The sequence below is a fragment of the Trichosurus vulpecula genome, chromosome 8 (genome assembly GCF_011100635.1).
Source record: "Trichosurus vulpecula isolate mTriVul1 chromosome 8, mTriVul1.pri, whole genome shotgun sequence".
Lineage (NCBI taxonomy): Eukaryota > Metazoa > Chordata > Mammalia > Diprotodontia > Phalangeridae > Trichosurus > Trichosurus vulpecula.
In genome coordinates this window covers 261,111,674-261,135,092 of record NC_050580.1, presented here as the reverse complement: position 1 = coordinate 261,135,092, position 23,419 = coordinate 261,111,674, and the positions used below count along the sequence as shown (strand labels likewise).

The 23,419-nt window shown below is 37.3% G+C and overlaps 1 pseudogene; it reads left to right on the top strand.

Annotated features, from left to right (window-relative positions):
- The first annotated feature begins 1,668 nt into the window (after positions 1-1,668).
- LOC118829921 lies at positions 1,669-19,367 on the top strand (annotated as a pseudogene).
- Positions 19,368-23,419: the final 4,052 nt, after the last annotated feature.

Sequence of the window (23,419 nt, the reverse complement as noted above, 5' to 3'; positions counted from 1 at the left end):
TCCTCTGATTCCTGAGCTCCTTCAAGACTCAGGAATTGTCACCTAATACAACCGGCCCTCATTATTTTCCCTGATTGCTAGGGCCTCACTTACCAAATTACTTTCTTTTTATTTATAAATATTGCATCTATTCATATATCATTTTATTTGATCAAATACAAAGTTACTTGAGGGAAGGAATCTCTCATTTTGTTTTTGTGTTTCCAACATGTAGCATATTCTGTGTGGCACATAATGGACATTTAATAAATTCTCATTGAATTAAGGTTGGAGTAAGAAGGACTTCAAAAAATCTGTGGAGTCTTTTTCATCATTGATTTATATATGTGTGTGTATATACAAATATGTGTGTATGTGCATGTAATGTGTGTATGTATGTATATGCATATATACACATATATACATGTACATGTGTGTATATGTGTATATATATGTATATGTATACACACACACACACACACACACACACACACACACACACACACACACACACACATATATATATATATATATATATATATATATATATATATATATATATATATATATATCAATGCTGCATCATAGTTTTGGCACTGTTGTAAATTTCCTCCAAAAGGGCTGGGTGGTTGGGTGGTCCAGTGGATAGAGAGCTGGGCATCGAGTCAGGGAGCCCTGAGTTTGAAGTCACTCTTAGACACTTAGTAGTTATGTGACCCTAGCCAAGCAACTTAACTTTGATCTGCCTCAGTTTCTTCAGTGGTAAAATGAGGATAGTAATAGCACCTATCCCTCAGAGTTGTGAGAATTAAATGAGCTAATATTTGCAAAGTGCTTAATACAGTGCCAGACTTCTTATAGGCCCTTAAACGTTTATTTCTTTATCCCACTAAAGTCATCCACCCTCATGATGGCATAAAGATGACCTTAGCTTTTCAAATTCAATTGAATAAAATTCCTTCTATGTACATGGAATCATTTAGTTTAATAAAGATAAAATAATAACATAAATGAGTTCTTCCTCACAAACGATTTTCATTCTTCTGGGGTAAGAACAGCAAGTTTTTTCAGATGCTGCCCAATTTTAAAAGTTTTAATCAGGGACCATTAAGGTATGCCTATTATCTGAAAATCAGTCTAGCTAAATTCAGAGTCACATCACCAGAAAGGTAAAGGGCAGGCTTTTTTTTTTGAAAGAAACTTATGAAGATTTACTAAGGAGTAGGTGAGTTGTGATCTGCTTTAATGGAGAAGATACACTAAATAATAAAATCATGAATCCTTGAAAAAATGAAGAGAATTACATCTTTTGGCAGAACATTTTATGTCTATGCCCATGTGTTATGCCTCTTGTTATATTATAAACTCTGTGAAGGCACAGTCTGTGTCTTAATCCTTTCCCATTCTAACTGCAGTACTTTGTACATAGTAGGTGCTTCTTGTCATTGTTCGGTCATTCCACAGTTGTGTCTGACTCTTCCTGACCCTTTCTGGAATGGTTTACCATTTCCTTCTCTAGCTCATTTTACATATAAGCAAACCGAGGCATTCAGGATTAAGGGACTTGTGCAGGTTCACACGGCCTGTCAATGTCCCAGGCCAGATTTGAACTCAGGGAGAATTCTTCCTGGATTCCAGGCCCAGTGCTCTAACCATTGTACCAGCTATCTGCCCCTAGGGGCTTAATTGATGACCATTGAAAGTATGAATGTGAGAGAGAGGTTAATTGGCAATGGCAAAGTGGCTAGTAAGTGGTCAAGTAAGAATTTAAATCTAGATATTCTGATAACATCATGCAGTCCTCTTTCTGCCATGACACAAAGATCTCCCAATGAAGGGAATGAATGATTCACCACATTGAAAAGACTGATTGGTTATTTTATCACCCCACATTTCCCTTCTCTGAATCTAAATTAATTGTACACAATTACACAAGACTCAGTTTTTTCTGTAGCCTATTGTCACTGAGAGAAGCACAAGAAGAAAAGAAGATGGAAACTACCAATAAAAATTGGATAGTATTTGGAGTCGAGAGAACACTAGATTTCCTACAGGCAGGGAGGCCTGGGTTCAAATTGGTTCAGTGATTCTTACAGGGATCAAGGTGGTATGACAGTTAGAGAGTTGGGCCTAGAGTCAGGAAGACTAGAGTTCAAATCTGGCCTCAGACACTTACTAACTGTATGATCCTGGGCAAATCACTTAATCTCTCTTCACCTCAGTTTTCTGATTTGTAAAATGGGGTTAGTGCCATGGTGGGATTCAAATGAATTAACAACTCGTTCTCCATGAGCTCCACAGAGCTGAGGCGCCATCCCTGCAGCTAATGGGGTGGGTACAGGCCCCGCCCTAGCCAAGAAACCGTTCACCAAACTCAACTTAAAATTAGGTACTACGGAACCGGGACAAACCAGCTGAATCCCACCCACCACTGGGTTTATGATAGCGCCTCCTTCCCAGAGTTGTGAGAACAAATTAGAAAATAATTGTAAAGCTCTTAGCACAGTGCCTGCTACAAAGTAAGAAGTATATAAATGTCAGGTATCACTATTATTACCCTTGGGGAAATCATTTCACTGAATCTCAGTTCCCCAAGTGCAAAATGGACGTAATATTTATATCACAAGAGCTGATGAGCTGTGAGACTCAAATGAGAAAATGAGTGTTACATGCTATGAAAACCTTTAAATACTATGTAAAGTGACCTACTGCTAGGTTAAGATGAAGAGGAAGAAGAAGCACGTAAAGAAAAGAGCGGGGGCGAAGGAGTAGGGCTGGAGTCAGGCAACATCAGCAGATTGAGCCCAGAGTGGGCTGCAGTGGGGGCGGGGTGGGGGGAGGGAAGCAGGGGGAGAAGTGACTGGCTGGTGCTGGCTTGAGGGACCATATCATTTCCAGTTCCAACTGAGGGATTACAACAAACACAACTGTCACAGAAGCATTATGGCATTACATCTCCCATCAGTTTAGTGGTCCCTGAAGAGACACACTGCGTACTCACACATGAAACCCTAAAGCCCTGTGGGATTTTTGAAGAGGAAGAGGAACTGCAGCTCAGATACAGACCTCCTCCTATAACAGTTCAGGATCACATTCCCTTTGAATAGCTTGTGGCTTCTCTCTCCAGTGGTGGGGTACTGACTTAATGATCCATCAGACAGCTGTACCTGAATTCAAAACTCTAACCAATATGAGCTGTAGTCCCAAGAGCTTTTACCTCAAATGGATTTTAAGTTGGGGAAAATTAGATAATGCAGTAAAAGAATGGATGCAGGAAATAAGTGGAAGCAAGAAATATTCCACAGTCTGTGACTGAAAATGTTGGAGGAAAAAAAATTACATTTGGATCCCACAGATGAGGAATGCATACAAAAGGTGTTGATATTGATGCATGGGTGTTGTACCAAGACATGCTGATCGAAGTGACTTTTTCACCTCATTCTATAAAAAAGTTGAAGCTTCAGGAAGAAAGGCTGTTGTAGAGGTATTTCTATCAATTATGAAGCTATATTTTCATGGAGTAGAGATAGATATTTTGTTTGCAAGATTAGCACTGCAGACTATTCCTGAAGATTTGAACCTATATGATGACTGTCTGTTAAAACATTTAGGTATTAGATCCATAACGAGTCTTAATGGTTGCAGGGTAACTGACAAAATCTCACCTCTAGTACCAAACATTTTCAACTTCAGGTAAATGCTGAAAGCTATAAAACTTTGGGCTAAATATCTATTCCAATCTATTAGGTTTCCTTGGTGGTGTTTCCTGGGCAATGCTAGTAGGAAGAACTTGCCAGTTTTATCCAAATGCAATAGCACCAACTCTTGCACATAATTTTTTCTTGGTATTTTCTAAATGAGAACGGCTAAATCCAGCACTATTAAAACAACCTGAAGAATGCAATCTTAATTTGCCCATATGGGACCCAAGGGTAAACTTCAGTCATAGGTACCATCTTATTCCTATAACTACACCAGCATACCCACAACAAAATTCTACATACAATGTGTCCTTTCCTACATGGGTAGTCATGGTTTAGGAATTTAAACAAAGTCTTGTTGTCACAGAGGAAATTTTGTTGAGTAAGGCTGAATGGTCCAAATGTTGTGAAGCTCCCAACTTCCTTCAAAAGTACAAGCATTATATGTTTCTTCTAGTAAGTGCACTAACAGAAAAGCAGTGATTAGAATGGGCAGGCTTGGTGGAATCCAAAATCTGAATCCAGTTGGAAGTTTGGAGGAGAATGAATTTATTACACTGGTTCATGTGAATCCTCAGTCATTTCCAGCACCCAAGGGAAATCCTGACAAGGGAGAATTTCGTACAATGTGGGTCATTGAATTAGTGATTAAAACAAACACACAAACAAACTCTGACAACCTCAGTGCTGACCTTAACATGACATTCAGTCTTTCATGGATACAATTTATAGGAAAGCAATAAAAAGCAAGATGTTTGAGGTGGATATGAAAATTGCAGCAATGTGTGTAAAAGAAAGGCAGCTTCCTCAACTCCTGCCTAATCACGAGCTTCAAAAAAAAAAAAAAAAGCATTCATCAGAAGTTCGATTGACAGCTCTGAATGATAGCAGCCTAGACTTCTCTATGGATGGTGATAACAGCATCTCTGTACTTCCTCCCACCAGCACTATAAAGAAAGACCAGTCTATTGAATAGTCCTGGCAGCTCTCAGGGCGGAAACAGTCTTGCTCTAGCTGTAACAGCAGCATCTGTGACCAATATTCAAGCAATTGAGGTTTCTGTGCCACAAGTAAATTCCAAGGAAAGCTCAGGGGGTACTTCAAGCGAAAGCATTCCTCACACTGCTACACAGCTAGCCAGTTCACCACCACCAACGTCTCCAGAGTTGTTCCCTCAACACATCTGGTAAACCAACAACCAAGACCTTCAGAAAACACAGCACCAAAAATACCAAATCCTATAGCAGGAGTCAAAAGGAAATCTTCGTCTCATAAAGAAGAGAGTCCCAAGAAAACCAAAACAAAAGAGAAGGGTGAGACGAGTGAAGATTTCGGCTCTCTTGATTTGATTGAACATGATAAACAGGAAACTAAGAAGACATCCAGTACAGAACTTTCAGCTATCCCAGCCAATCCTATCCCTGTTATCAAAAATTCAATAAAACTGAGATTGAACTGGTAAAAACAACCTCAGGGGTCCATAAACAATATCTGCCAACTCAACCTATTGTCTTCTAATGCTAAAAAGAAGAATGGAGGGTGCAAGACTAGACGTGACTGAAAATGGATTTAGGTTTATTTGGAGAACCTCCCTTACTGGGCTAATCAGCACTTGAGCAGAAGCCCAGGTTATTATGTGAAGCCAGGAGTACTATTAGTAACATGTTAGCAACAGCTGAACTATTCCAAAGGATTATTGCCTTTAAAAGAAAAAAAGACAAAACCTCAAGTTCTATTTGGATCCAAATTTAACATCTGATTGAATTTCTGTTCGAGGCATTGTTTGAAAAATTTGCAATAAGAACTGGCATAAGAATTCCTTATATTGATGATGTGCTTTTTTGCATCTTCATTAGAAAGTAGAACTAATTGTTACATCTTGAGCTTAATGCATCTTTATTTTTCCCTGAAGTTTCTTCGTCATTATTCTACAAACTGGATAACATTGAACAGTGGTCATACTAATTGCACTTGAGGCAAATGATATGGGTATATCTAATTCAGTCCCAATGAAATAGCTTTAGCCCTGGAAAATGAAATGTTAAATCTCGGGATACGTGACAAATTAAAGGAATAATTGGAAAATACTTGGTTTTGAATGGGACATGATTAAGAAGTAGTATATTGGTTTTATATATCAAGTTCTATAGTGTATACAAATCAGGGATCAAACAAGCATTTTTTTCCTTTGAACTAACAAAGCTCCATTCTTCTCCTTTGCCTTCAATCTTTTCTCTTTGAAAACAGCTTTTGTTCCTTTTTTTTTCATTTTGCATACACACAATAGGAATAATTTCATCAAAAATAATGCCAGCATTTACTTAAACCAAGATGTGAAAGAAACCACCCCATGGCCACATGACAAAACAGCAAATTTTGATCTTATGTGCTTTACACTTTTGGGTGAGTAAGTGGTGTCTGTAAAGCATGACATCTCTTGGGGTGGCCATTTAATCACTACCATAAAAATTTTGTATGGATACTCCATAGATTTCTTGCTGCAGCCAAGTAAAATGTTTCAAATTTTGAACTTAGAGGCAAAGCTATTTTCTCCAATACAACATTTTTTTTAATTTTAAATGTCTCACCAAAAATTGTCAGTAAGTTTTAGATAGAAAAAAAAGCATGCTTTAAAAAATCATTTCTAGGGGGCGGAGCCAAGATGGCAGCATGAAGGCAGCGTCTTACCGGAGCTCTCTCACAAGGTCTGTCAGATTCCCATAAAAAAGAGAATTTGAGCAGATTTGAGAGAGTCAGAAACCGCGAGCAGTCTGCGTGGGGCAAATTTCCGAGCCGGGAGAGTCTGAAAGGCCGGAGGAATGAACCTGCAGGCTCGGAGAGTGCTCGGTGCGGAGCTGCTCCAGACCAAGGCAGAAGCGGCCGGCCGGGAAATCCACGTGGGAGACGGGCTGGGAGAAAGCTGGGCGCCCGAAACCGGCAGAGATCCCCAGGCCTCCCAACACAGGATGGCAGTCTGTGGGAGCGACGAGAGGCAGCGCAACGCCACCAGCCGCGAAAACACCCAGCCCTGGCGCTTGCAAAACCCAGGAACTCACTTCTTGAACTTCCGGAAGACTCAATTGCCAGGTAAATGGCTCTAACCCCTCCCCCCCTCACCCAGAGAATTCCTCGGGAAAAAAAAAAAAGAGAACTGAAACAGAGGAGAGAGTAGCGGGGCTTCACAGGACAAATACTAGAAGCTCATTAGTCCCAGAGGGGAAGAGACGGCAGGGGGCCAAGCCAGGAGTCCAGACGTAATCTTGCTCCCCCAGGGGAAGCGCCAGTCATCAGCTCAAACAACAAACAGTTGAGACCATTGCTGAAAAACAAGTGCTGGAGAGCACCCACAGGGAGTGAGACGCCAGGGAGCCAGACCCCTCCCCCACACCTCAGGAAACTGAAGGTTATAATTCTAGACTCACAACCCCCAGAATAAGAAAGCTGGGACAGAAAGCCCTGAGATCCACAGATAGAAATTCATTGTAAAGCCAGCAAAAGGCAAACCAACATGAAGAAGAACACAAAAAAACCGAGGACAATAGATTCTTTTTATGGAGACAGGCAGGATCAAAATATCGACATAGAAGAAGATAGCAATGACACGGTAGATACATCAGACACCTCAAAAGCTAATATGATCTGGTCTCCAGCCCAAAAAGCACTGCTGGAAGAGCTAAAAGAGGATTTTAAAAACCAAATTAGGGAGCTAAAAGAAAATATGGAAAAAATGGAAAAAAGGGAGAAAAAATCCACTGACGAAATCAAGTCCCTAAAGAATAAGATTGGCGAAATGGCTATGGAGATTCAGAATCTAGAGAGAGAAAAGGACACCCTGAGAGGTGAAATCAATCAACTGAAAATGGAGGCTCAAAAGCAAAATGTAAACACTAACTCATTTAAAATTAGACTTGAGCAAGTAGAAGCTAATGAATCTATGAGGCATCAAGAAGTAATAAAACAAAACGTAAAGAATGAAAAAATAGAAAAAAATGTGAAATATCTGATTGGCAAAACAACTGACCTGGAAAATAGATCCAGGAGAGACAATTTGAGAGTTATTGGTCTACCGGAAATCCACGATGAAAAAAGGAGCCTTGACAGTATCTTCGAAGAAATTATCAAAGACAACTGCCCAGAGGTCCTAGAACCAGAGGGCAAAATAGTCATTGAAAGAATTCACCGATCACCCCCTGAAAGAGATCCCAAGCTGAAAACACCAAGAAATATAATAGCCAAATTTCATAGCTATAAACTTAAGGAGAAAATACTGCAAGCAGCCAAAAAGAAGCAATTCAAATATCGTGGAACTACAGTCAGGATCACGCAGCATCTCTCAGCTTCCACATTAAAAGACAGGAGAAATTGGAATATGATATTCCGAAGGGCAAAGGAGCTGGGACTACAACCAAGGATCAACTACCCAGCAAAACTAAGCATAATTTTCCAGGCAAGGCGATGGACATTCAATGAAATAAGGGAATTCCAGACCTTCCTGATGAAAAGGCCAGAACTCAATGGAAAATTTGATCTCCAAATACAAACCTCAAGAGAGACATAAAAAGGTAACCAGGGGGAAAAACCCCACAAACTTCATTAACCAATAAGCTTAGGTTGTTTACATCTTTATGTGGGATTATATCATCTTATGTATGTTTTTTATGTACATATATATATATATATATATGTATATATGTATGTATATATATATGCATATACATATATAAGTCATTCTTGTGAATGGTACAACTATTATGACAAATGAAAGGGATATACATAGGTTGTGAATGCCTGTATAAATTAACTGATGTAAAGATATAAATATAAATAAGAGATATAAAGGGAGGGCTATCAGGGAAGTGGTAAGGAGGTTGTAGAAAAGGGTAAATTACACCAAAGGAAGTGGCAAAAAAACATATTATAGTAGAGGGAAAGAAGGGAGGGAGAAGAGCAGTATTTGAGCTTTACTGTCATCTGATCTAGTTCAAGAAGGGAATAACATACTCTGATAAATTTAGAAATCTAACTTGTCCTACGGGAAGTGGGAGGGAAAGGGGGGAAAAAGGGAGGGGGGAGGGCAGAAGGAAGAGGAGAAGTAGCAAGTGGGTACCAGTAAGATAAGGGAGGGGAATAAAGAGGGAGGGTTAACTGAGGAAAGCGGCGGTCAAAAGCAAAACTTTCTTGGGGAGGAGAAGGGGAAAGGGAGAAATAAAAACATAAACAGGGGGAATTAGGATGGAGAAAAAGACACAGATAGAAATCATAACCCTGAACGTGCAGGGGATGAACATGCTCACAAAACAGAAGCAGATAGCAGAATGGATTAAAAACCATGATCCTACAATATGCTGTTTACAAGAAACGCATCTGAAACAGGGGGATACACATAGGGTTAAGGTAAAAGGCTGGAGTAAAATATATTGTGCCTCAGCTAAAGTAAAAAAAGCAGGTGTAGCAATCCTAATCTCAGACAAAGCAAAAGTAAAGATAGATCTAATTAAAAGAGATAAGGAAGGACATTATATCCTGCTAAAAGGCATCATAAACAATGAAGCAATATCATTGCTTAACATATATGCACCAAGCGGTAAGGCATACAAATTCTTAGAGGAGAGGTTAAGGGAGTTACAGGAAGAAATAGACAGCAAAACTATAATATTGGGAGACCTCAACTTCCCCCTTTCTGAACTTGATAAATCTAACCTCAAAATAAATAAGACAAAAGTTAAGGAGGTAAACAGAATTTTAGAAAAGGCACATATGATAGACCTCTGGAGAAAACTGAACGGGGATAAAAAGGAATATACTTTCTTCTCAAAAGTACATGGCACATACTCAAAAATTGACCATGTACTAGGGCATAAAAACCTCACAATCCAGTGCAGAAAGCAGAAGTAGTCAATGCATCCTTTTCAGATCATGATGCAATAAGAATCATTTTTAATAAAGTACCATGGAAAAATAAGCTAAAAACTAATTGGAAACTAAATAATTTAATTCTAAAGAGTGAGTGGGCCAAAGATCAAATCAGAGAAACAATTAATAATTTCATTCAAGAGAATGACAATAATGAAACAACATACCAAAACTTATGGGATGCAGCAAAAGCAGTTCTTAGGGGGAGTTTTATATCTCTAAATGCCTACATGAATAAAATAGGGAAAGAGGAGATCAATGATCTGGGCATACAGCTGAAAAAGCTAGAAAAAGAGCAAATTGAAAACCCCCAATTAAATACCAAATTAGAAATACTGAAAATCAAAGGAGAGATTAATAAAATTGAAACCAAGAAAACTATTGAATTAATAAATAAAACAAAGAGCTGGTTTTATGAAAAAACCAATAAAATTGACAAACCTTTGGCCAATTTGATTAAAAAAAAGAAAGAAGAAAATCAAATTACCAGTATCAAAAATGAAAAGGGTGAGGTCACCTCTAATGAAGAGGAAATCAAAACAATAATTAGGAATTATTTTGCCCAACTGTATGCCCATAAATTTGACAACCTTAGAGATATGGATGAATATCTACAAAAACATAAACTGCCCAGACTAACAGAGAAGGAAGTGAAATTTCTTAATGACCCCATATCAGAAAAAGAAATTGAGCAGGCCATCAATGAACTCCCTAGGAAAAAATCTCCAGGGCCAGATGGTTTTACATGTGAATTCTATCAAACATTTAAAGAACAACTAATTCCAATACTTTGTAGACTATTTGGGAAAATAGGTGAAGAAGGAGTCCTACCAAATTCTTTTTATGACACAAATATGGTACTAATACCCAAACCAGGTAGAGTTAAAACAGAGAAAGAAAATTATAGACCAATTTCTCTAATGAATATTGATGCAAAAATTTTAAATAAAATATTAGCAAAAAGATTGCAGCAACTCATTACGAGAATAATACACCATGACCAGGTAGGATTTATTCCAGGAATGCAAGGCTGGTTCAATATTAGGAAAACTATTAGCATAATTGACCATATCAACAACAAAACTAGCAGAAACCATATGATCATCTCAATAGACGCAGAAAAAGCCTTTGACAAAGTACAACACCCATTCCTATTAAAACACTAGAAAGCATAGGAATAAGGGGAACCTTCCTCAAAATTATAAATAGCATCTACCTAAAACCATCAACAAGCATTATTTGTAATGGGGATAAACTAGATGCATTCCCAATAAGATCAGGGGTGAAACAAGGATGTCCATTATCACCCCTATTATTCAATTTGGTTCTAGAAACATTAGCTGTAGCAATAAGAGAAGAAAAAGAAATTGAAGGAATTAGAATAGGAAAAGAAGAAACTAAATTATCACTTTTTGCAGATGATATGATGATTTATCTAGAGAATCCTAGAGAATCAAGTAAAAAACTACTTGAAATAATAAACAACTTTAGCAAAGTTGCAGGATATAAAATAAACCCACATAAATCCTCAGCATTCCTATACATTACTGACAAAGCCCAACAGCAAGAGATAGAAAGAGAAATTCCATTCAAAGTTACTGAAGGCACTATAAAATATTTGGGAGTCTATTTGCCAAGACAAACCCAGGGCCTATATGAACATAACTATGAAACACTTTTCATGCGAATAAAATCAGATCTAAATAAATGGAGAAATATCACTTGCTCATGGTTAGGCCGAGCTAATATAATAAAAATGACAATTCTACCTAAATTAATCTATCTATTCAGTGCCATACCAATCGAACTACCAAAAAATTTTTTTACTGAGCTGAACAAAATAATAACAAAATTCATTTGGAAAAACAAGAGGTCTAGAGTATCTAGGATATTAATGAAAAGACATGCTAGAGATGGTGGTTTAGCCACACCAGATATTAAACTGTACTACACAGCAGCAGTCATCAAAACTGCCTGGTACTGGTTAAGAAACAGGGGTGTGGATCAGTGGAATAGGATAGGTACACAAGTAGGTGAAATCAACAAGCTTAGCAATCTACTCTTTGATAAACCCAAAGAAGCCAGTTTCTGGGCTAATAATTCACTATTTCACAAAAACTGTTGGGAAAATTGGAAAATGGCAGGGCAAAAACTGGGCATAGACCAATATCTTACACCATATACCAAAATAAAGTCAAAATGGGTTCATGATTTAGGAGTAAAAGTTGATACTCTAAGTAATTTGGGAAAGCAAGGAATAGTTTACTTATCAGATTTGTGGAAAAGTAAAGAATTCATGACCCAACAAGAGATAGAGAGCATTACAAAATGCAAAATGGATAATTTTGATTATGTCAAATTGAAATGTTTTTGTACAAAAAAAGCCAATGCAACAAGAATTGGGAGGGAAGCAGAAAATTGGGAGAAAATCTTTGCAACTAGTATCTCTGATTAAGGCCTCATCTCTAAAATATACAGGGAGCTTAGCCAAATATATAGGAATACAAGCCATTCCCCAATTGAGAAATGGTCAAAGGATATGAACAGGCAGTTTTCAGAGGAAGAAATTAAAGCTATCTACAGGCATATGAAAAAATGCTCTGGATCGCTGCTGATTAGAGAAATGCAAATCAAAACAACTCTTAGATACCACATCTCTCCTGTCAGATTGGCTAAAATAACAAATCAGGAGAATGATAAATGCTGGAAAGGATGTGGGGAAATTGGAACATTGTTGCATTGCTGGTGGAGTTGTGAGCTGATCCAGCCATTTTGGAGGGCGGTGTGGAACTATGCCCAAAGGGCTATAGAAATGTTCATACCCTTTGACCCAGTAATACCACTTCTAGGGTTGTATCCCAAAGAAATCACGCAAGCGGGAAAAGGACCCATATGTACAAGAAAATTTATAGCAGCTCTCTTTGTGGTAGCCAAGAATTGGAAAGCAAAGGGATGCCCATCAATTGGGGAATGGCTGAACAAGCTGTGGTATATGAAGGTGATGGAATACCATTGTGCCATAAGAAATGGGGATGACGCAGACTTCATAACAACCTGGAAAAACCTACACGACATAATGCTGAGTGAGCGGAGCAGAGCCAGGAGAACGTTGTGCACAGCCACAGATATGTGGATTCCGTGAGGACCAACCCTGACATACTGCGCTTCTCTCAGCAATCTAAAGGGGCAAGGACAACTCCAGGGGACTCACGATGGAGAATGCTATCTTCATTCAGAGAAAGAACTGCGAAGTTTGAATACAGACTGAGGCACACTACATGCTCGCCTTTTCTGCTTCTCTTTTGTTTTTGTTTTTGGGGTTTTTTTTTTGTTTTTTTTTTTGTTTTTTTTTTGTTTTTTTTTTTTTGTTTTTTGGTTCTGTTTCTTCTTTCTCATGATTCATTCCATTGGTCAAAATTCTTCTCCACGACTTGACTAGAGCATAAATTAATTAAATGCGAAGTTATACATGACAGTTATATGAGACTTCATGCCGTCTTGGGGAGGGAGGGGGGAGGGAGGGGAGAAAAACTGGAACTCAAAACTATGTAGAACCGTGTGTGGTAAACTAAAAATAAATAAAACACCTTTAAAAAAAATCATTTCTAGCTAGCACTTGGCATCTAGTCAGCTCTCTTTACTCCTTTTTGCTTTATTCCTCAGTCCTATCAAAAATATTTAGGAATGCCTTTCTTTAAAAGGAATTTTAAAATCCTTCCTGATTGCAACAGAATACTAGAAAATGTGAGGGATACCAGATGTAGATAGGAAACTTAAACTTAGTTACTTATTCTTAATCAGGGTGGGGGTGGGGAAGAAGAAAGCAAAACCAACAAAAACCCCATGAGCCTACTCCAGTTCTTCAAATGGATTGAATTAGATACCATCTAAGTTCACTTATACCTTTAAAATTGATCATCCTAGGATTACCTCAAATGGAACCAAATTCAATATAATGAAAAGGTCAGGGAGGAAAATGGAGTTGAATGTAGGGGAATCAAAGAAAAGAATATTTTAAAATACCATAAGTTGTCATATATAGCTCAAATTCAATTAATTATCATAGACAGGGAATTTCACCCTATTTAAATTTCCTGCTTGAAATAAGTCTCATAATGTTTCCATCTGAGCCTCTTTGTTGCCATGTTTAATCCATATTTTCTCAAGGATTTTCTAGGAACTTGTAACTTTCCCCAAGTGGACTTTCTTTCTGACAGTGTTAATAGTGTTAAGAATCGTTTACAGGTTTCCATTTCCTTGCATACTTGGCAAAAGTAATTTCCCCATTCTAGTTTAATTACTTAGAATTTTCATTTCCCATAGGTGGTAGCATGAGTTTCTAAGATATATTCATTATGAGTAGTTTTAATTCAGCTCTTCCTCTGTCAAAATGGCAAAAGCAGCATACTGAAATCTTTCAGATTCCATAGAGCCCACTTTTGGATTCTACTTAGGGCACTTAAAGTAGGAATAAGATGACACATTTTGTCACTTGCAGGAGAGCAGGCAGGTGATTTGAAATGTCTTTCCCTTCCTCTTCCTCCCTAGACATTCTATCATTAAAAAACTAATTGACGAAAAGAGATAGAATGCAAAGTATAAAGACACTTAGTCTGAAAGTGTACACATAACTGATAAGAGTTTCAGTGAGTAATATTTTGCCACTTTTATTACAGGAACAACAAAGTTTCTGTCATTGAAATGGTTATTTTATTAGGTTTACTCAGGATTAAGGTAATAAGTTTTATGAAGTCAAATTATCTCAAAAGCAATGTCTTTATTTAAAGAATATCTAATTTGAAATTCCTAGTATCATAGAATGAATGTCAGTATTTTCTCTTAACAGTTCAAGCAATAAGAAACCAATGCCATCCATTGCAGGTTGTTTCTCTTTAATTTTTGTTAACATGGAGTTTTTATTCATAAAATCTTGGGACTAAAGCAGACATGCAGAGATCATAAAAATGGGGAAAGGACCCACATGTACAAAAATGTTTATAGCAGCTCTCTTTGTAGTGGCCAAGAACTGGAGGTTGAGGGGATGCCCATCAATTGAGAATGGTTGAACAAGTTGTGGTATATGAATATAATGGAATACCATTGTGCTATAAGAAATGGTGAGTAGGCAGACTTCAGGAAAACCTGCAAAGACTTATATGAACTGATGCTGAGTGAAGTGAGCAGAACCAAGACAACATTGCACACAGTGGCAGCCATGGTATGCGAGGACTGATTTTGATGAACTAGGCTCTTCTCAGCAATGCAAGGGATTTTCCTAGGGCTTTTCCAGGGGACTCGTGATGGAGGGTGCCATCCACATCCAAAGAAAGAACTGTGGAGTCAGAATGCAGAGCAAAGCAGACTCTTTTGTATTTTGTTTTGTTTTGTTTTCTTTCTCATGTTTTCTCCCTTTTGGTTCTAATTGCAATGTGGCTAATGTGGAGGGTGCGTATGTAGGAGTAAGTGCAATGTAGGAGTGTGTGTGTGGAGCCCACGTCGGATTGCATGCTGTCTTGGGGAGGGAAGGGGGAAGGGAGGAGGAGAGAATTTGAAGCTTGTGGAGGTAGGTGTTGAAAGTTGGAAATAAATAAATTAAATATAAGAAAAGAAAAAAGAAAAAAAGGGAAGGGAAAAAGAAAAAAAAGAACTTTACGTACTGGTGTTGACTCTGCGTAGATGTAAGTTTCTGGAAATTGTATTCAGGACTTCGTAAGATATACTGAAGTCTTCTCAGATCCCAAGGGAGATACCTAGAATTGGGAACAGTGCACTCAAAGGCATCTCAGGGTAATTGAGGAGACTGCTTTTTGTTTTGTTTTGTTTTATTTGGTTTGGTTTTGGTCTGGAGCAGGAAGAGAATGTGCAGGTATTTCTGATATTTTTCTAGATCTTCATTTACCACATTCAAGAAGAATTTGTTCTGGCAAAAATAAATTAAATAAATAAAATGTATAATAAAAAAGAAGCAACCCGTTCCACTTTGGGGCATCTCCATTAATGATATTGAACACAAAGTTACATCATTGTAACTTATATACTTTGATCTTCCGTCTCCTTTATTCAGCTATCAAGAATAAGTCAAATCTCTCCTTATGTGACAAACTCATAAATTTGAAGAAAGCTATCGTGCCTAATCTCCTTTAAACTGGTCATATATTTTCATCAACGTTATATGACACTGTTGCTGATGTCACCATCTCCTCTTTAAATCCTAATTTCTCAAAACGCTAGCAAAGCAAAAATGTATTCCTATAAAAACACTACAGGTTTCCCATAGGTGGTAGCATGCGTTTCTAAGGCATATTCATTATGAGTGGTTTTAATTCATCTCTTCCTTGGTCAAAATGGCACTTCTTTCCCTGTTTTCTTCAAATAGTACTCAAATATTGCATTCATTCTCAAAGAAATAGAGTGGTTTCTTCTGATGTAGTTGTTCTCTTCACAATTTTTTATATTTTTTAACTTCTCTTTATTGTAGATAAATTTTGAATTCTGGGAACATTGTAACAAAAGGATTTGAAGTCAGTGACAAATTCAATGTTTTTACACACAATTTGGTACACTTCCTTCTGTTCCAACTGACTGCTGTTTCAAAGAATGAAGTCCATGTTCTTTACAGACTTTGCTCGTAAGATGTAAAGTTTCTATAAGGATGAAGGATGCTGTTGGGAAAGAATCAAATTTAATAATCAGGCTATTAACCAAGGATATTTGCTGCACTATATAAAGAGAAACATTAAGAAGACTACCATCCTATCCAGAAGCCATCTGTTAACCAATGTCAAATTGATGATAAAGAAAATTAAGTTCCCTTGGCAGTTGATTTTTCTCCAGCTGTATCCAGCTATAAAAGAGCTATCAAAGACAACTTTCCATTTGTTGTTAATTCAGAAATGCAATTGATTGGCATCATGAAACCCCTAGTGACAACTTGGACAACTTTGTAGTCTAGAAGTTGATGATAAGATTCCAATAAGAGTTACAAGTGGGTTCTTTGTTTCAAGGCCTCTTGTGTAGAAGAAAATGCCTACCACATATATGAAAGCACCATTACAATAAAGGATAGAAAAGGATGGTCAATAAAACTCTCATTACTTTTTTTTTAATCTGGTTCTGAAACAATGAAATAAATATGCACACAAAACATAGATTCTGCGAAACAATTCTCTATTAAATAAATCAACATAAAAATTTTACTCAACAATTCAGTTAGAATATAAAGTTTTCATATTGCATTATAATGCTCACACATGGTGATTTCTCTATAACTAAATTACTATATTGGGGCATTGCTTGGAAATAATTTGAGATGTTCTCATAACATATTTCTTTAGGGAAAAAAGTGGCAGAATGGACATTCAGTTGTCGAGTAATTTTCAATTGTTTCACTTTTTGTGAATCCATTTGGGATTTTCTTGGCAAAGATACTAAAGTGGTTTGCCATTTCCTTCTCCAGATCATTTTACAGATGGGGAAATGAAACACACAAGGTTAAGTGACTTACCTAAGGCCACACAGCTAGGGAATGTCTGAGGACAAATCTGAACGTAGGAACATGAACGTGAGTCATCTGGACTCCAAGCCCACCCCTCTGTCCGCTGTATTACCTACTACTCAGAATGGACATAAGTTCTGAAGATTGCTTATCTTGTCAATAGGGGCATTTTGTGGAGAATTACCTGGGCTTTTATGACATTTTGGCTGGACTAGTTGGCTTCTAAGATCTCTTACAAAATTGAGCTTCTGATATTCTCTCAAGTTTCAAAGGAGATATTTGGTCATGGACGTTAACCTGTTACACTGCAAATCAAAGTCACTGAAACTTAAGATTCTTTTCCAAGTATATTTTTCACACATATCAAACATTATGGAGGTTCTTTTCAGAGAAACACTGCAATTTATTAAAAGGAAAGGTCTATGATATCCTTACCCAAAATAACATAAAATGTTATATCACTTTTTACTTTTCCAGAATACTTAGTATTTCTCTTTTTTCTTCTTATTTTAGGAGATATCTTAAAAGATCAAAAATACATGTACATTTGAATTTCCAAGAATTTTTGAAACTGAATATAGCTACACAGCTCAATATTTTTTTTTCTTCATAATTCGAGTAGAACTAAATTTCCCTGTGATCATGTTTACTAGTATGTTTTTAGATTATCACTGTCAACATAATTGACTTTGGGTCTTCCAGGGATGAAGCCAAAATGGTAGAGTAGAAAAAGAACTCAGCTGAGGTCTCCCAACATTCCCCTCCCAACAACTTTAAATGATTCCTCAAAATGAATTCTGGAGTAGCAAAACCCCCAAAAGCATGTGGTGAAACAATTTTCCAGTCTAAGACAACTTAAAAACTTGGCAGGAATGTTCTGCCACACTGGGGTGAAAGTGGAACACAGTCCAACCCAGGCTGCCTCAGCATAAGCCTGGCCATAGCAAACCAGCAGCAGATCTTGGAGATGACTGAATCAAGAGAGTGTCAGCAGTGGCAGCTTCTAGTGCTCAACCCAAAAGTGGTAAAGAGTTCAGACGACAGTTCAGAAGGAGATTACAGGGGTTCCTTTGCTGGTACTGTGTGCAGACCTCTGTTTTATTGCCCATACTCAGATCCCAGCTCATACTCAGATCCCTGGGAACACTAGCACAACAGATGTTGCAGCCTCAGGGGAACAAGGACTCTGGTCTCAGTTCCGTGGTGGAAACTGTGTGTGCACTCACAGACAAGAGAACAGGCCAGGAGAGTAGTAAAAAAGGCCCCACATTTTATCATACCCCCTTGGAAGAACTCAAAACCTACATACTCCCAGAACTAGCTATGAAAATAGGTTCACAAAAAAACCTGAAGCTTGGAACAGTGTTCTTTCCACCCTGGGATCAGAGTGCAACTTTAATATAAAGTTAAAAGTCAAGAAACAGGCTGGAAAAATGAACAAAGAACAACAACATAAAAGATCCTGACCATAGAAAAGTGGTAACTTTGGGGACAGAAAAGACCAAAATACAAACTCTGAAGACAACAAAGTTGAAACTGCTATATTTAAAGCCTCGAAGAGAAAAAATGGACTGGTTTCATTCTCAAAAAAGAATTCCTGGAAGAGCTCAAAAATGATTTTTGAAAATCAGGTAAGAGAGGTAGAAGAAAAATTAGAAAAAGAAATGAGAGTGATGCAAGAAAATCTTTGGAATAGAGTCAATATCTTCATAAAGGAAGGACAAAAAATACTGATGAAAAATAATACCTTAAAAACAGAATAAAAGGACTGCCAGGAGCTAAGATGGCAAAGTAATCAGTAAGTTGCTGTCTCTCTTCCTTACTAACTTTAAAAAACCCAGAAAATACAGCCCCAGGAAAACTCCTGGAACAGTGAAGCCAGCAGAAGGATGGGGTGCAGCAGTTTTTTTAGCTTGTGAGGTTAGGGGAATTAACAGAAAAGGTCTCTCTTGCTATGGCTGAAGGGGACCAGTGCAGAATGGGAGGCATCCCAGCAACCCAGCGGCAAGCCCTACCTCACCAAACCAGCAGGAGATCCTGAGCCCCAGGGTGGTGGAGTGGGCAAAAGCCAATACCAGGACCCCCACGTGACTGCGCAGAGACAAGGCAACTGGCAGACAAAAGCCCAGAGAACTACCACTTGTGTGGTGGACAGGCATCCACCATCCTACTCCTGCTGTAGTGCAGCCACTGGGGAGGAGGTGACTTCCAGTGGCCAGACCACCTCCACCCCCACATCTCAACCTGTGAGCTTCAATGTAACCCTGGGGAAACAGTAAAACCCCATGTGGCATCTGTACACACCAGCCAACACCACCAGCTCCAGCTCACCATTAGGTAAGCTACAACCTCTACAGCCTCCAGCTGCCAGAACCTGAGGCCCCAGCACAAAAAGCTAATAACCACCCCCTAGCCTCAAGCACAAGAAGTATGGGACAGTGCCTCCTGTGCCCCAGAAGCAGAGATCAACTTTAAAAGCCAGGAAAAAGGGCAAACACAATGAGCAAGAAGCAACATAGAAAATCAAAGACCATAGATTCTTATTATGGGAACAGGGAAGATCAAAACACAAATTCACAAGAGGACATCATTGTCACTATACCACATTTGAAACCTCAAAGGGGAATATGAACTGGTCTAAAGCCCAAAAAAACCTTGGAAGAGCTCTAGAAGGATTTTAAAAGTCAAATTAGAGAGGTAGAAGAAAAATGGAAAACTTACTTTAAAAATACAATTGACAAAATTGGGGGGAGAGGGGAAGTACATTAAAGAAAACAACTCTTTAAAAGATAGAATTGGCCAAATGAGAAAGGAGGTACAAAAGCCAACTGAAGAAAACAATTTGTTAAAAATGATAATTGGACAAGTGGAAGCTAATGACTCTATGAGACACTAAGAATCAGTCAAACAAAATCAAAAGAATGAAAAAAAAATAGAAGAAAACATAAAATACCTCATTGGACAAACAAGTGAAGTTGAAAATAGATCCAGGAAAGATAATTTAAGACTTATTGGTCTATCTGACAGCCATGATGAAAAAAGAGCCTGGACAGCATTTTGCAAGAAAGCATCAAGGAAAGCTTCCCTGAAGTCCTAGAATCAGAGAGTAAAATAATCATCAAAAGAATATACTGATCATCTCCTAAAAGAGATCTCAAATTGAAAATGCCAAGGAATGTTCGAGCCAAATTCCAGAATCATCAGAGCATGGAGAATATATTGAAAGTAGCCAGAAAGAAACAGGGGAAAACACAAAGGGTAAAGGTAAAAGGCTGGAGTAGAATATATTATGCTTCAGCTGTAGTAAACAAAAAACAGGGGTAATAACCCTAATCTCAGACAAAGCAGAAGCAAAAATAGGTCTAATTAAAAGAGAAAAGGAAGGAAACTATATCCTGCTAAAAGGTACCGCGGACAATGAAGTAATATCATTACTAAACATATATGCACCAAGTGGTATAGCATCCAAATTCTTGGAGAAGAAGTTAAGGGAGTTACAGGAAGAAATAGCAAAACTATAGTAGTGAAGGACTTCAATCTCCCCCTATCTGAACTAGATAAATCTAACCTCAAAATAAACAATAAAAAAATAAAGTAGGTGAATGGAATTTTAGAAAAGTTATATATGTTAGACCTCTGGAGCAAACTAAATGGGATATAGAAAGGAATATACCTTTTTCTCAGTGGTAAATGGTACCTACACAAAAATTGACCAAATACTAGAGTATAAAAACATCACAATCCAATGCAGAAAGGAAGAAATATTAAATGTATCCTTTTCAGATCATGATGCAATAAAATTATATGTAATAAAGGGCCACAGAAAAATAGATGAAAAATTAATTGGAAACTAAATAGTCTAATCCTAAAGAATGAGTGCATCAAACAACAAATCGTAGAAACAATCAATAACTTCATCCAAGATAATGACAATAATGCAACAACTTATGAAAACTTACGGGATGCAGCAAAAGCAGTTCCTCAGGGAAGTTTTATATCTCCGAATGCTTACATGAATAAAATGGAGAAAGAGAAGATCGATGAATTGAGCATGCAGCTGAAAAAGCTAGAATAAGAATAAATTAAAAATCCCCAATTAAGTACCAAATTAGAAATTCTGATAAGCAAAGGAGAGATTAATAAAATTGAAATTAAGAAAACTATTGAACTAATAAATAAAACCAAGAGCTGGTTTTATGAAAAAAAAATAATATAGATAAATCTTTGGTTAATTTCATTAAAAAAAGAAAGAAGGAAACCAAATTATCAGTATCAAAAATGAAAAGGGTAAATTCACAACTAATGAAAAGGAAATTAAAACAATAATTAGGAACTATTTTGCCCAATTTTATGCCCATAAATTTGACAATCTTAGAGAAATGAATGAATATTTACAAAAATATAAATTGCCTAGATTAACAGAAGAGAATGTAAAATACTTAAATAACCCCATCTCAGAAAAAGAAATTAAACATTAGCCATCATTAAAGCCATCAATAAACTCTCTAGGAAAAAAATCACTAGAGCTAGATGGATTTACAAGCAAAGTGTACCGAACATTTAAAGAACAACTAATTCTAGTACTATATAGACTATTTGGGAAAATAGGTGAAGAAGGAGTCCTACCAAATTCTTTTTATGATACAAATATGGTACTAATATCCAAACCAGGTAGAGTCAAAACAGAGAAAGAAAATTATAGACCAATTTCCCTAATGAATACAGATGCAAAAAATTAAAGAAAATATTAGCAAAAAGATTACAGCAAATTATCATGAGAATAATATACTATGACTAGGTAGGATTTATTCCAGGAATGCAAGGCTGGTTTGGTATTAGGAGAACTATCAGCTTCATTGATCATATAAACAACAAAAGTAGCAGAAATCATATGATTTATCTCAATAGATGCAGAAAAAATACAACATCCATTCCTATTAAAAACACTAGAAAGCATATCAGTAAGTGCAGTAAATGAATAAAGATATCATATATGCATATGAAAAAATGCTCTAAATCTCTATCGATTACAGAAATACAAATCAAAACAACTCTTAGGTGCCACATCTCTCCTGTCAGATTGGCTAACATGACAAAACAGGAAAATGATAAATGCTGGAGATGATGTGGGAAAATTGGAACACTGTTATACTGCTGGTGGAGTTGTGAACAGATCCAGCCATTTTGGAAAGCGATTTGGAACTATGGCCAAAGGGCTATAAAAATGTGCATACCCTTTGACCCAGCAATACCACTTCTAGGGCTATACCCCAAAGAGATTACACAAGTGGAAAAGGGACCTGTATGTACAAAAATATTTATAGCTGCTGTTTTTGTGGTGGCAAAGAATTGGAAATCAAGGGGATGGCCATCAATTTGGGAGTGGCCGAACAAGTTGTGGTATATGAATGTAATGGAATACTATTATGCTATAAGAAATGGCGAAGATACAGATTTCATAATAACCTTGAAAGACCTACATGATATGATGCTGAGTGAGGGGAGCAGAACCAGGAGAACATTGTATACAACCACAGACATATTGATTCTGTGATGACTAACTTTGATAGACTCGGCTATCCTCAGTAGTACAAGACTCAAAGACATCTCCAAAGGACTTATGATGGGAAAAAGTTAGCTATATCCGGAGAAAGAAGTGTGGAGTCTGAATGCAGATTGAGGCAAACTATTTGCTCTCTTTTTTTTTCCTCTTTTTTTTGGTTTTGTTTCTTCTCTCTCATGATCCATTCCATTAGTCATGAGTCTTCTTTGCAACTTGACTATTTTGTAAATAAGTTTAATGTGAAGGTTTATGTAGAATCTGTATCAGACTGCATGCCATCTTGGGGGGGAGGGGGAGGGGAGGGAAAGGAAGGGAAGAAAATTTGATACTCAAGAACATGTAAAACTAAGTGTTGTAAACTAAAACTAAAAAAAAAATCTAATTAAAAAAAGATTAGTATGACAATCAAAAAAAGTATATAGCAAGGTAACTTTTAGAAAAAAAGAAATCAACTCTTAATAGTAACATAAAAATACTCTAAATATTTCTGATTAGAGAAATTCACACTAAAACAACTAAGGTACCCCCCTCACACCCATCAGACTGGCTAACATGGCAGAAAAGGAAAATGACAAATAATGTAAAGGACGTAAAAAAATGAAACACTAAAAAACTGTCGGTGGAGTTTGGAACTAGTCCAACTATTCAGGAGAACAATTTGGAGCTGTGCCCAAAGGGTCATAAAAATGTGCCCACTCTTTGATCCAGTAATAGCCCTACTAAGTCTGTATCCCAAAGAGATCCAAGAAAAGGGGAAAAGGACCTGTT